Source organism: Bos indicus x Bos taurus, chromosome 5 (assembly GCF_003369695.1).
Source record: "Bos indicus x Bos taurus breed Angus x Brahman F1 hybrid chromosome 5, Bos_hybrid_MaternalHap_v2.0, whole genome shotgun sequence".
NCBI lineage: Eukaryota > Metazoa > Chordata > Mammalia > Artiodactyla > Bovidae > Bos > Bos indicus x Bos taurus.
Genome location: NC_040080.1, coordinates 19,540,345 through 19,551,597, shown reverse-complemented (window position 1 = coordinate 19,551,597; position 11,253 = coordinate 19,540,345).

Here is an 11,253-nt window from a genome sequence, read left to right as displayed (position 1 = left end):
AGTCAAAGCCACAGCAAACAACTGATTCTCCTTCCTGGAACAATGCAAGTCACTGACCCAGTAACAAGTAAATGGCCTCTTGTTTCCCTAAACAATCAATCGCCTCTGTCTCTAGGAATATCAGTTAATCTAACTACAGAGATAAGATGTATAAACATAGAAAGACTCATAGAAAGTATGTATTATACAATGACCATATTCTACAAAAGCAGAGATGAGGCCAGGAGAATTTTACTAAAGTCCAGTCTCTTACCTCACCTTGCATGTCTCAGTGTCTATTGAGTTTTTACTATGTACCAAAGATTGTTCTAAGCACTTTGTCTCTAATAACACATTTAATCCTCATAAGACTGCTCTAAGATTGGTACTATTATTTTCCTCATCTTGCAGATGAAGAAATTTGTTCCCAAGAGACTCTGTGCTTCCACTGTAGGGGGTATGAATTCCATCCCTGGTTGGGAAACTAAGATTCCGAATGCCACATGGCATGGCCAAAAAATGAGTAAAAGTAAAATAGACATCTACTTTAGAAAAAAACTGAAGTTGATTCAGTTCCATAGTCTTTAAAGAAGAAGAATACAATTAGATAAGTTGGTACAAAATTTGTCCCAGACTTACCTGAATTGATCAATATCACAAACCTTCACCCTGGAAAGCATTCAGATCAGCCTCAGCTCACTGGCCAAGGCTGTTAAGAAAGTTAGAGTTATCAACTATACTGCAATAAAATATTTTTTTAAAAGAAGGTGAGAATTGCCTTAGCCTTCCTCCTTGTGAACCTGTGCAGTCATCAACACATCCTCTTATACCTGGATTGATGCCTTAGGGCAAGTATAATACAAAAGTCTGTAAAGGAACTTAAGAAAAAAAGACTCTGGCTTCCTAAGAAAGATCCTGGTGGTCTATGGATTTGTTTAGTTCGTTGGATCTAAAACCCTGGGAAGGGCATAGATGAGATCAGTACTTTAAATTGGCCTCATCTCACTGCTTGGCGCTCTGTTGATAGATGTGTTAATTAGATACTAGGGGACTTCCCTGGAGAAAGCAATGGCACCCCACTCCAGTACTCTTGCCTGGAAAATCCCATGGATGGAGGAGCCTGGTAGGCCGCAGTCCATGGGGTCGTGAGGAGTCCGACAGGACTGAGCGACTTCACTTTCACTTTCATGCATTGGAGAAGGAAATGGCAACCCACTCCAGTGTTCTTGCCTGGAGAATCCCAGGGATGGGGGAGCCTGGTGGGCTGCCGCCTATGGGGTCGCACAGAGTCGGACACGACTGAGGTGACTTAGCAGTAGCAGGGGACTTCCCTAGTGGTCCACTGTTTAACACTTTGAGCTCCCAACGCAGGGGGGCCTGGATTTGATCTCTGGTCACGGAACTAGATCCCATATGCTGCAACTAAAGATCCTACATACTCCAACAAAAGTTTAAGATCCCACAGGCCACAACTAAGACCTAATGCTGCTAAATAAATGACTATTTAATTAAATACTGAAGAGAAAAATTTGGTCCCAGTTCCTAGTGATCAGTTTAATCAGAGTGGCCCACTAAAGTAGCATATTTGTGAGAAAATTCATCAGAAACTAAGATGGCATAGAAATAAGGGATGGATATTGCTGAGACAGTTGTGCCTAAGTCCTTGGTGTTTTTGCATGTCTAATAGTCAGATGAATATCAACTTTCATTCTGGGATATCTTTGGATAGCATCACCGACTCAGTGGACACAAACTTGGGCAAACTCTGAGAGACAGTGAAGGACATAGAGGCCTGGCATGCTGCAGTCCATGTGGTCGCAAAGAATCGGACATGACTTAGCAACTGAAAAGCAACAACAAAAATCTTTTCAAGGGCACTTGTAGAAAAAACAGACCTGGACATAGAGGGTATTTCTTTTTTTAGGAGCAGGAAGCTGATTTGTTTGTTTTCCATTATAAAAGACAATCTTTGAATCAGTTCTAATGAGATGGATGAAACTGGAACCTGTTATACAGAGTGAAGTAAGCCAGAAAGAAAAACACCAATACAGTATACTAACGCATATATATGGAATTTAGAAAGATGGAAACAATAACCCTGTGTACGAGACAGCAAAAGAGACACCGATGTATAGATCAGTCTTATGGACTCTGTGGGAGAGGGAGAGGGTGGGGAGATTTGGGAAAATAGCATTGAAACATGTATAATATCATGTATGAAACGAGTCGCCAGTCCAGGTTCGATGCACGGTACTGGATGCTTGGGGCTGGTGCACTGGGACGACCCAGAGGGAGGGGAGGGGAGGGAGGAGGGTGGAGGGTTCAGGATGGGGAACGCGGGTATACCTGTGGCAGATTCATTTCGATATTTGGCAAAACTAATACAATATTGTAAAGTTTAAAAATAAAATAAAATTAAAAGAAAAAAAAAAAGACAATCTGACCTTCTAGGGCAAAAATCAGGCAAGTTTCCTTGCAGCCCAATATTTTTAATGTGTTTCATAAGCTTTTGATTCCAATTCCCTATATGTACAGCAGTCACGTGACTGGCTGAGCCAGCTCCAGCAGAACTAGGGCATTGATGGTAAATGTCATGGGAAGCTCAAACGTGAAACATACTGTTTGCTGTTCTGAGGATAATAAGGTCCACTGTCTCTGAAACAAGAGTCTAGGTTTAGTCAGGGTACATGAAATTGTGGTAAGCTGATGTGTTAGCTTGTATGCTGCAGGTGGAGGCTTCCTCAGACCCTTCACAGTCAAAGAGAAAGAAGTTGAGTTTTCATAGCTAGGGAGTGTCCAGCCTTTTAGGGCTTCATAGATCAGGCTTTGGTCCCATTTTTTGCTCCTACAAACTTTGATTGGCTTCTGCAGTACAGAAAATTAAAATTAGAGTCAACAGAACATTTATAATACAGGTTGTATAAAATTTAAAGTGCTCCATATGTTTACTGTTAAATAGAAATGAATAAAATGAAAGGACCCAAAGGCCAGAAACCCAACTTAAGCTCTGCTGAGCCAGCAATATACTTTGTCTGCATCTACCTGGATCTTCTTGCAAAGGTGTCATGTAGGCTGGTAGGGATATGAGAGAATTCCACATAATCTGTTTAGAGTCCTGGAGAAGATTGCTGGGCTTCTGACGGTCACAATCAGGATTTTGCTAAAGTATTAGAACAAAGATTCCTTCTTCCCCAAGACAGCCTTCTTTTAAGTTTGTCTAAACAGTCACTGTAGCTTTGAAGTCTGTTCAAACTAGACTTATGAAAGCACTCCAGGGATCTGAGGGGATTTTAGGAGAGGTCTCAGCACAATGTCTGTTCTTTCTGATTCAGACGCTGCTTTGTGAGCATATAACAACTTTCCAAGTTGGCATTGCAGGGAATAAGCAGACTTTTGTATACTGAAGAAATAAGGAAGGAAGGGTGAATAAGCAAACAGAAGACTCAAGGACAGAGAAATATGTGATGCTACAGACTAGGCCAGACACAGGGCTTTGGTGCTTTGTCAAAAATCATACAACTGCATAGATCTGGGAGTTGGATTCACCCACAGGAGGTGGAAGTCCAATCACCATGCTTGCTTTACGTTGATAAATCATAGTCTCCTATCTTCTATCATGCCCTGAAACATATTAGCATCTTTTTTATTGCTGTATAGTTGACTCACAATATTATATTAGCTTCAACATAGTATGAAATTTTCATAGATCATATGTCATGTAAAGGTATTATAAAATATTGAATATGCTCCCAGTACTACAAAATATATCCTTGTAACATTTATTTTATACTTAATAGTTTGTTCCTCTTAACCCCCTTCACATATTTTGGTCATCCCCCCACACTGCTGTCCTCTGGTAGCCACTAGTTTGTTATCTGTGAATCTGTTTCTTTTTTTGTTATATTCCTCCTTTTTATTTTTTAGATTCACATTTAAGTGACAACATAGAGTATCTGTCTTTCTCTTTCTAACTTATTCTTTCACATCTTCTAGGTCCATCCATGTTGTCACAAATGGCAAGGTTTCATTCTTTTTATGGCTGAGTAATAGTCCATTGTATATATAAACCACATCTTCTTTATCCATTTATCTGCTAATGGACATTTAGGTTGCTTCTACATCTTATTTATTGTAAATAATGTCAATATGAGTATCTGGTACATATAGCTTTTCAAATAAGTGTTTTCACTTCCCTTGATTAAATACCTGGGGATGGAGTTGCTGGATCATACAGTAGCTCTTTTTTTTTTTTTTTTTTTGAGGAATCTCCATACTGTTTTCCATAGTTGCTTCACCAATTTACCTTCCCATCAACAATTTTACTAGGACTCCGTTTTCTCCATATCCTCACTAACACCTTCTTATTTCTTTGGTTATAGCCATTCTGACAGGTGTGAGGTGATACCTCACTGTGGTTTTTATTTGCAATTCCCTGGTGATTAGTGATGTTGAGCATCTTTTCACATGTCTGTTAACTATGTGTATTTCTTTGGAGAAATGCCCATTCTGATCCTCTGCCCATTTTTTAATTGGATTGTTAGGTTTTTTGATATTAAGTTATATGAGTTCACTATGTATTTTGGATATTAATCCAACTTGGAAATATCTTCTCCCATTTAGTAGGTTCCCTTTTCATTATGTTGATGATTTCCTTCACTGTGCAGAAGCTTTTCAGTTTGATTAGGTCCTACTTGTTCATTTTTGCTTTTGTTTCACTAATATCTTAAAAAGATATAATGCCCTATGAACTTCACTTTAAATGTATATTGAAAACTATTAAAAGAGCACTGCAACTTGCAAAACAGTTTTGAATGTTATGGAATTCTCCCAGGGGACATTTGGCAATGGCTCAAGACATTCTGGGCAGTCATAACTGGGGGATATGCTGCGAGCAGCTAGTGAATAGAGACGACAACTCTGCTAAACATCTTGAAATACACCAGCCGCTTCACACAGTAAAGAATTATCCAGCCCCAAATGTCAATAGTGCTAAGATTGATATATTCTCTTCTAATGTATCAAAGGACTAAAGAAATGCCCTGTCAAGTCATATGTATTCACTTGGCCTTTTTATTATCCATCTGTTTCTCCCCCCACTATTTTTTTCTTTTAAATCACTCATCTACAGGTGGGCATTGTGTGATTAGAAATTTCTTGGCAACTCTAACAATCAGTCAGTGATGCAGGAGACAAACATCTGAGAATAAGAAGGGCAGTGTCACTTATCAAGTTGATTGTTCCCTTCTGAGGAAAAGATGATTTCCTTTTCAGTGGATTGCAACATCAGGAACTGAAGAGTTTTGTTTATTTTAAAACATAATTCACTGCCTATACATTGCTAGTCTTGGGCAATCCTCTGATTTGTAGTGTTGGCTTAAACAATTCAGAGACGTGGACTAGAAGTTCAAGATATTCTCAGGAACACTGACATACACTTTAAACATCTGTCCCTTTAAATGGACTATCATTAATTATGCAGCTGGGAAAATCAAGAAAATGTTTTATTGTTGTTTAGAGAAAACTTGTAATATATAAATCATGTAAAGCCAAAACGGCCTTTCAAGGCATGGCTTCAGATTCAACCCAATGGTTCTAGGGAACTAAACCAATATTGCCCCATGTCTGATCAAAGTCACCCAGCCGGAAAAGCAGAGTAGCCAGATCTTCACCTGTATTTCTCTTGCTATTGGCTGTCTTCTTTACCTTTGTATGGGGTTGGCCAAAGTTGTTTGTTCTGAAAAATACTACGGAAAAACCCAAACAAATATTTTGGCCAACCCCTAACTACTTTCCTGTATAATTTTAGCAATACCCAGGATATTATGGACTTCCCTGGTGCCTCAATGGTAAAGAATCCACCTGATAATGCAGGAGATATGGATTCAATCCCTGGGTCAGGAAGATTCACCCAGAGAAGGAAATGGCAATCCATTCCAGTATTCTTTATTCTTGTCTGGAAAATCCCATGGACAAAGGAACTGGGCGGGCTACAGGCCATGGGGTCACAAAGAGTTGGACACTACTTAGCAACTAAACAACAACAACATCCAAAATATTAAACATCATTTGTATTTGTATTTGATTCCCAAATTGATATCCACATCTCCAGCATTTTTCAGAGCACCAGATTTATTATTTCAGCCCTCTACTGTGTATCACCTCTTTGGAATACTAATGTCACCTCTTAATTAATATATATCAAATTATCACTTCGTCTATACATTTATTTTGTTTTCCCTGTCTTGCAGGGAACTGCAATAGTATTTACTCCTAGTGTCCATCTCACCCTCTCCCTCTCCTTAATCCCCAAATCAAAATTGCTTCAAATTCTAACAACAAGAGTAAAGAAACATGTATCTTGAGACATCTTGCCATTGTTCAGGGTATTACCTCTTTAACCTAGGGTAGTCTTTGAGCAAACTCTCTGTGGTAATTATGAAGATACTTAAGAGGATATATTTAGATGTGACTTTAGCCACATTATTTCATATAATTTTACATCAGACTTCCTGCCACTTTCTAATATCACAGAATAAAGTGATGATATGTTTAAAAGAAATATGTTGTTTGTTATGGCCTTAGTTATATTTTCAAACAGACTTTCTCCCAGTCTATTTTGCTAGAGGCCAGTCTAAATTTCTTTCTAGCTCTTTCTTTCTGCCTTTGACAGTAAATATCAAGCATAGTATTGATAACGTATATGATTCTGTTTCCACTACTTTACTCTCATTCCCGTATGTTTTTCGTGGAGTACAGAGTTGTTATGTCCATTACTCTTCAAACTAACATCAGACTCCTTAGTGCAAGAAAAAACTTTTCACAAGTCAATCACAATGTTTTCAATAGGCTTGTTGAATGTCATTTCATACACTATCTTTTCTTCAATAAAGGAGAACTTACTATTATTTTTAAAATACACACAATGTTCGATAATAATTTCATCATTTTCTTTCCTGAGCTGTTACTTCAGTTGCTATGCTACCTAGAAAATTCCTAATCATGTTAATAGTCCCAATTCAAAACTTCCTAATCAAATTCTTTTCAACTTCCCATTTGTCATTTTAACATGATTCCACTGAGCGTTGCTCATAGTTTCAGTATAGGATAGTCTTTGTATCACACAGCATTGTAATTTATGTTTAAATATTGTGCTGAGTGGACAGTGATCTATTCTAGGAAAAGAAATAGTCTTATTCATCTGTTTATCATCAAGGCCAGGTTCAATACTGTGTCACACCCCACCTCTAACCAACCAGAACACATTTCCTTAGCAGCCTGTAGTTCCTTCTCTTCTGTAACATTTACTATGGTTGTAATGAAATAATTAATTGTACAATTAGTTCTTTAACCTCCACCTTTTCTAATAGAATAACTACAAAAATTTGTGTTCGCCTCATAATTCCCACCATCTACCATATTTCTAGCAAATAATAGATACTCAGTAAGCACGTACTGAATAAACAAGTGACTAGAGATAGTTCCATAGCAGCAAACAACAATGACCTAAATAACACTGAGTCTGTCACGTGATGATGAAATAATATCCATCATATATCCCTTTATTCAGCAGAAACATAAAGAGAATTTAGAGCATAGTACATTAATCCATGTCCTTTCATATTTTTATACATAAACATTGTTTGATCTCACTTAATTTGATTATTAAAAGAAATTCCTCCCAATTACTCTCTGGGTGACCCTATGAAAATCTGTGTTTTTTTCTGATACTGGATTTTTCTTATCAATAAAATAAGAATAAATAAAGAACCCAAAATTGTATTTTTGAGAATTAAATGAGATACTATCAATATCAGTGCCTATCACTCTGTTAATTATTAAGAAATTATAATATCCCCCTCTTCAATAGATCCTCACTTTCTTCATTCTCACTTCCTTTCTCCCTGCCCTCTCTCATCTTCCCTCCTTCTTTCCTCTTTTTCTTTCTTCCCTTCTCTACTAGAAGTAAACTACTTTAAAGAGCTGTGTCTTACTCATCTTGTTATCTCTAGAACCTCACTATTTCCTTGCTGATACGTAGCAAGTACGCAATAGATGCTGGATTCCTATCTGAATTTTTTGGAATAAGGACCCATTAACCATGTAAATCAGATAAATTTATTTAAGGATATGTTAATCAAATAAAGTCATGTTTGGGGAAAAAGATATTATAAAAAATTCTAGTTTCCAAGGAGATTTAAAAGAATTGTGCAAAACATATGTTTTTCATCAATAACTAGCCTTGATTAAAGTTAAAATGAATAGAGTCATTTACTCAGCATAAAATATTCACATTTGGAAAAACACAAATATTTTAGAGAAGTTGCATGATTTTAGATTCACCAGCCTTGGGAATAAAGAATTGGTTGCTTTGACTTACAAACAGTCTGCCTTGTGGTTCTGTTTAACTTGAACACTGATGAGTTGAGCTTCACTTGTTTTGGAAACTAGTGATTTGTGAGTAGGAGAAACAGAGTGCAGAGAGTGGTTCTAATAATAAGCCCAAGGGGCGATCAGAGGAAAGGGTATTGGTCAAACACAGAGACCAACAGTTTGAGATTCCAGTGGAAAGAAATTAAATATTAAAACTGGCAGGGCCGAATAACAGTTGAAGATTAGCCCCGTTTGTAGCAGGGATTTTAAAAGAGTTGGCATCTTAAGCAGGGTTAGAGAAAAGGCAGACTGAAAACAAAAGTCTTAAATTGAAATGGGGAGTCGAGAGAAGCTGCAATTCTACTGAGAGAACATGATCCGAGTTTTCAAGCACACAGTACTGTGCTGAAATTGGAAATGTGGTCAGCTGAGGACCCTGTTCTGACCTTCCCTGGCCTCAGAGCCCCATTCCACCTCCTCATGGATTATAGTTGGTTTTGTTGTTCTTTCCTTTGTGTTTGCTCTTGCAGTATTGTAGATCTATTTCTAAAAGACTGAAATCAATTTCAATCTTTCATTACCCAATGCATCATTCTTCAAGCCAGATGCATTAACTCCATCAATACTTGACATGAAAAGGATGTTAACAACAACAACCAAAAAAAGAAGACAAATAGGGGAATTAACACACTGAGGGTAAGAGGTCACCAGTTTCTCTGGTATGACTCATGTTCCTTGTAGAAATATGTTGCAATAATGATGGTAAAGCATTTATTTGGGGGAGGGGGTGTCAAGAAGTGACTAGTATGTGTGTACGCCTGTGCATGCATGCCAAGTCACTTCAGTTGTGCATGTCTGACTCTGTGACTCTATGGACTGCAACCCACCAGATTCCTCTATCCATGGGATTCTCCAGGCTAGAATACTGGAGTGGGTTATCTTGCCCTCCTCCAGGAGATCTTCACCACCCATGAATCGAACCTTCCTCTCTTATGTCTCCTACATTGGCAGGCAGGCTCTTTACCACTAGCATCACCTGGGAAGCTCAGTGTGTGCGTATACACTCACACATATTTATCACATTTTCTTGCATTTTTTTTTCCTATTTAGGGTAGGAAAGGATATTGACCATTATAAAAACATAAGAAAAGTATAGTAGGAACTCCTCTGATGGTCTAGTGGTTAAGATTCCACACTTCCAATGCAAGGTGGGTGGATTCCATCTCTGGTGGAAGTGCTAAGTTCCCTCATGCCACGATGTGGCAAAAAAAAAGTCAGCAACAACAGAAAATTATAGTGAATGTTGCACATATATCAACATTTTAAATGTTGTATTCCATATCATGAAATTATAGAAAAATGAATTTCAATTATCTGTAAAATGAGCCTATATTGAGATATTTATTTGCATCTGGATTTTGGCAATATCAGATAATGCTGCTTCTCTCAGAAGCCTGGAATATTTACCTTTGGGGATTTGAAATGATTAATAGCTGTTTGGACAGGTGTTCTTCCAAGTGCTGATTCCTGTGGATTAATGCTTTTGATACTGCAGTGAGCCCTGGGAGTGAGGAACTAAATTAATAGAATCCTAAGTGTCACACAAGTGCTTTCTTTGTTTTCCTCTTTCTTCCTGTCCACCTGTACTGCTGACTCCAAAAACAGATCAGCATCTGGTGAACTTAAGAAGGAAGTTGTAGGTAAAGTGACACCCCCCACCTCCTGGAAATGTAATGGGAGAGGAGATCTAAATGTGATTGGAGAGTCCCATTATATTTGCTCCAAAAAGCAATTGATCCTTCATTGTGTGACTATATAAAACAACAGTATACAGAGAGATGCAGAGTAGAAGGAAGAAAAGAAAGCAGAGTTGAGACAGCTGACTTCTAATAAAGACAGACAGAAAGAGGATAATATCTTGAAGTCTTAATTGTTCAGGCACTGGGGTAAAATGGTGCCCATTATTTTTATGAGCACCTTTTTGCTTCATTTTACTGTTTCTGAGACTTTGAACCCGTAAGGAATATTATATTACTATTCATATGAAAGTACTGGCAAAGTGACCTTATGAAATATGCTGTGTTAAAATTAGATTGTATTTTGCCATTTCAATTTCTGAGACAGAGTGCTGATTTACCTTGTAAATCTTAAACAGGTGTATGAAAGGAACTGACTTTATTTTTTCTTGTTAGCTTTCTATATACTCAAGTTTATTGTAATATCATGAAAAGTGTGTATGTTTCAGAAATTTGTCAATAAGCTAAAATTGTTTATGCATGTTCTGCATTTCTCTTACCCTTGTTTAGAGTGTTGATTACTTTGTTTGCATAGGCAATATATCCTATGGGTCCCCTCTGTGATTCAAAGTCATTCTACAGAACAAGCTTGTCTCCACCTTTTAAACCTGAATGAATCTGTGTCCTTGAGTGTTGTCTTAGAATATGATGGATCCAATAGCACTATTTTTGACCAGACTGTAGAAGAGGAAAACTTCCATTCTTGTGCAAATTTTGAGGTAAGGTGCAGAATTTGACATTTCAGAATTTCAGATGGGAAAATGGAATTACTACTTAAAAATGAGTTTTGTGTCTGTTTCTCCATTGCTGGCTTGTAAATAAATTCTTCAGTACCATTTTTCTAGATTCCGTATATATGTGTTAGAATGGCCATGGGGAGAGGAGGTAGAGGGTGAGATGTATGGAAAGAGTAACATAGAAACTTACACTACCATATGTAAAATAGATAGCCAACGGGACTTTGCTGTATGGCTCGGGAAACTCAAACAGGGGCTCTGTATCAACCTAGAGGGGTGGGATGGAGAGGGAGATGGAAGGGAGATACATGTATACCTATGGATGATTCATGTTGAGGTTTGACAGAAAACAGCAAAATTCTGTAAAGCAA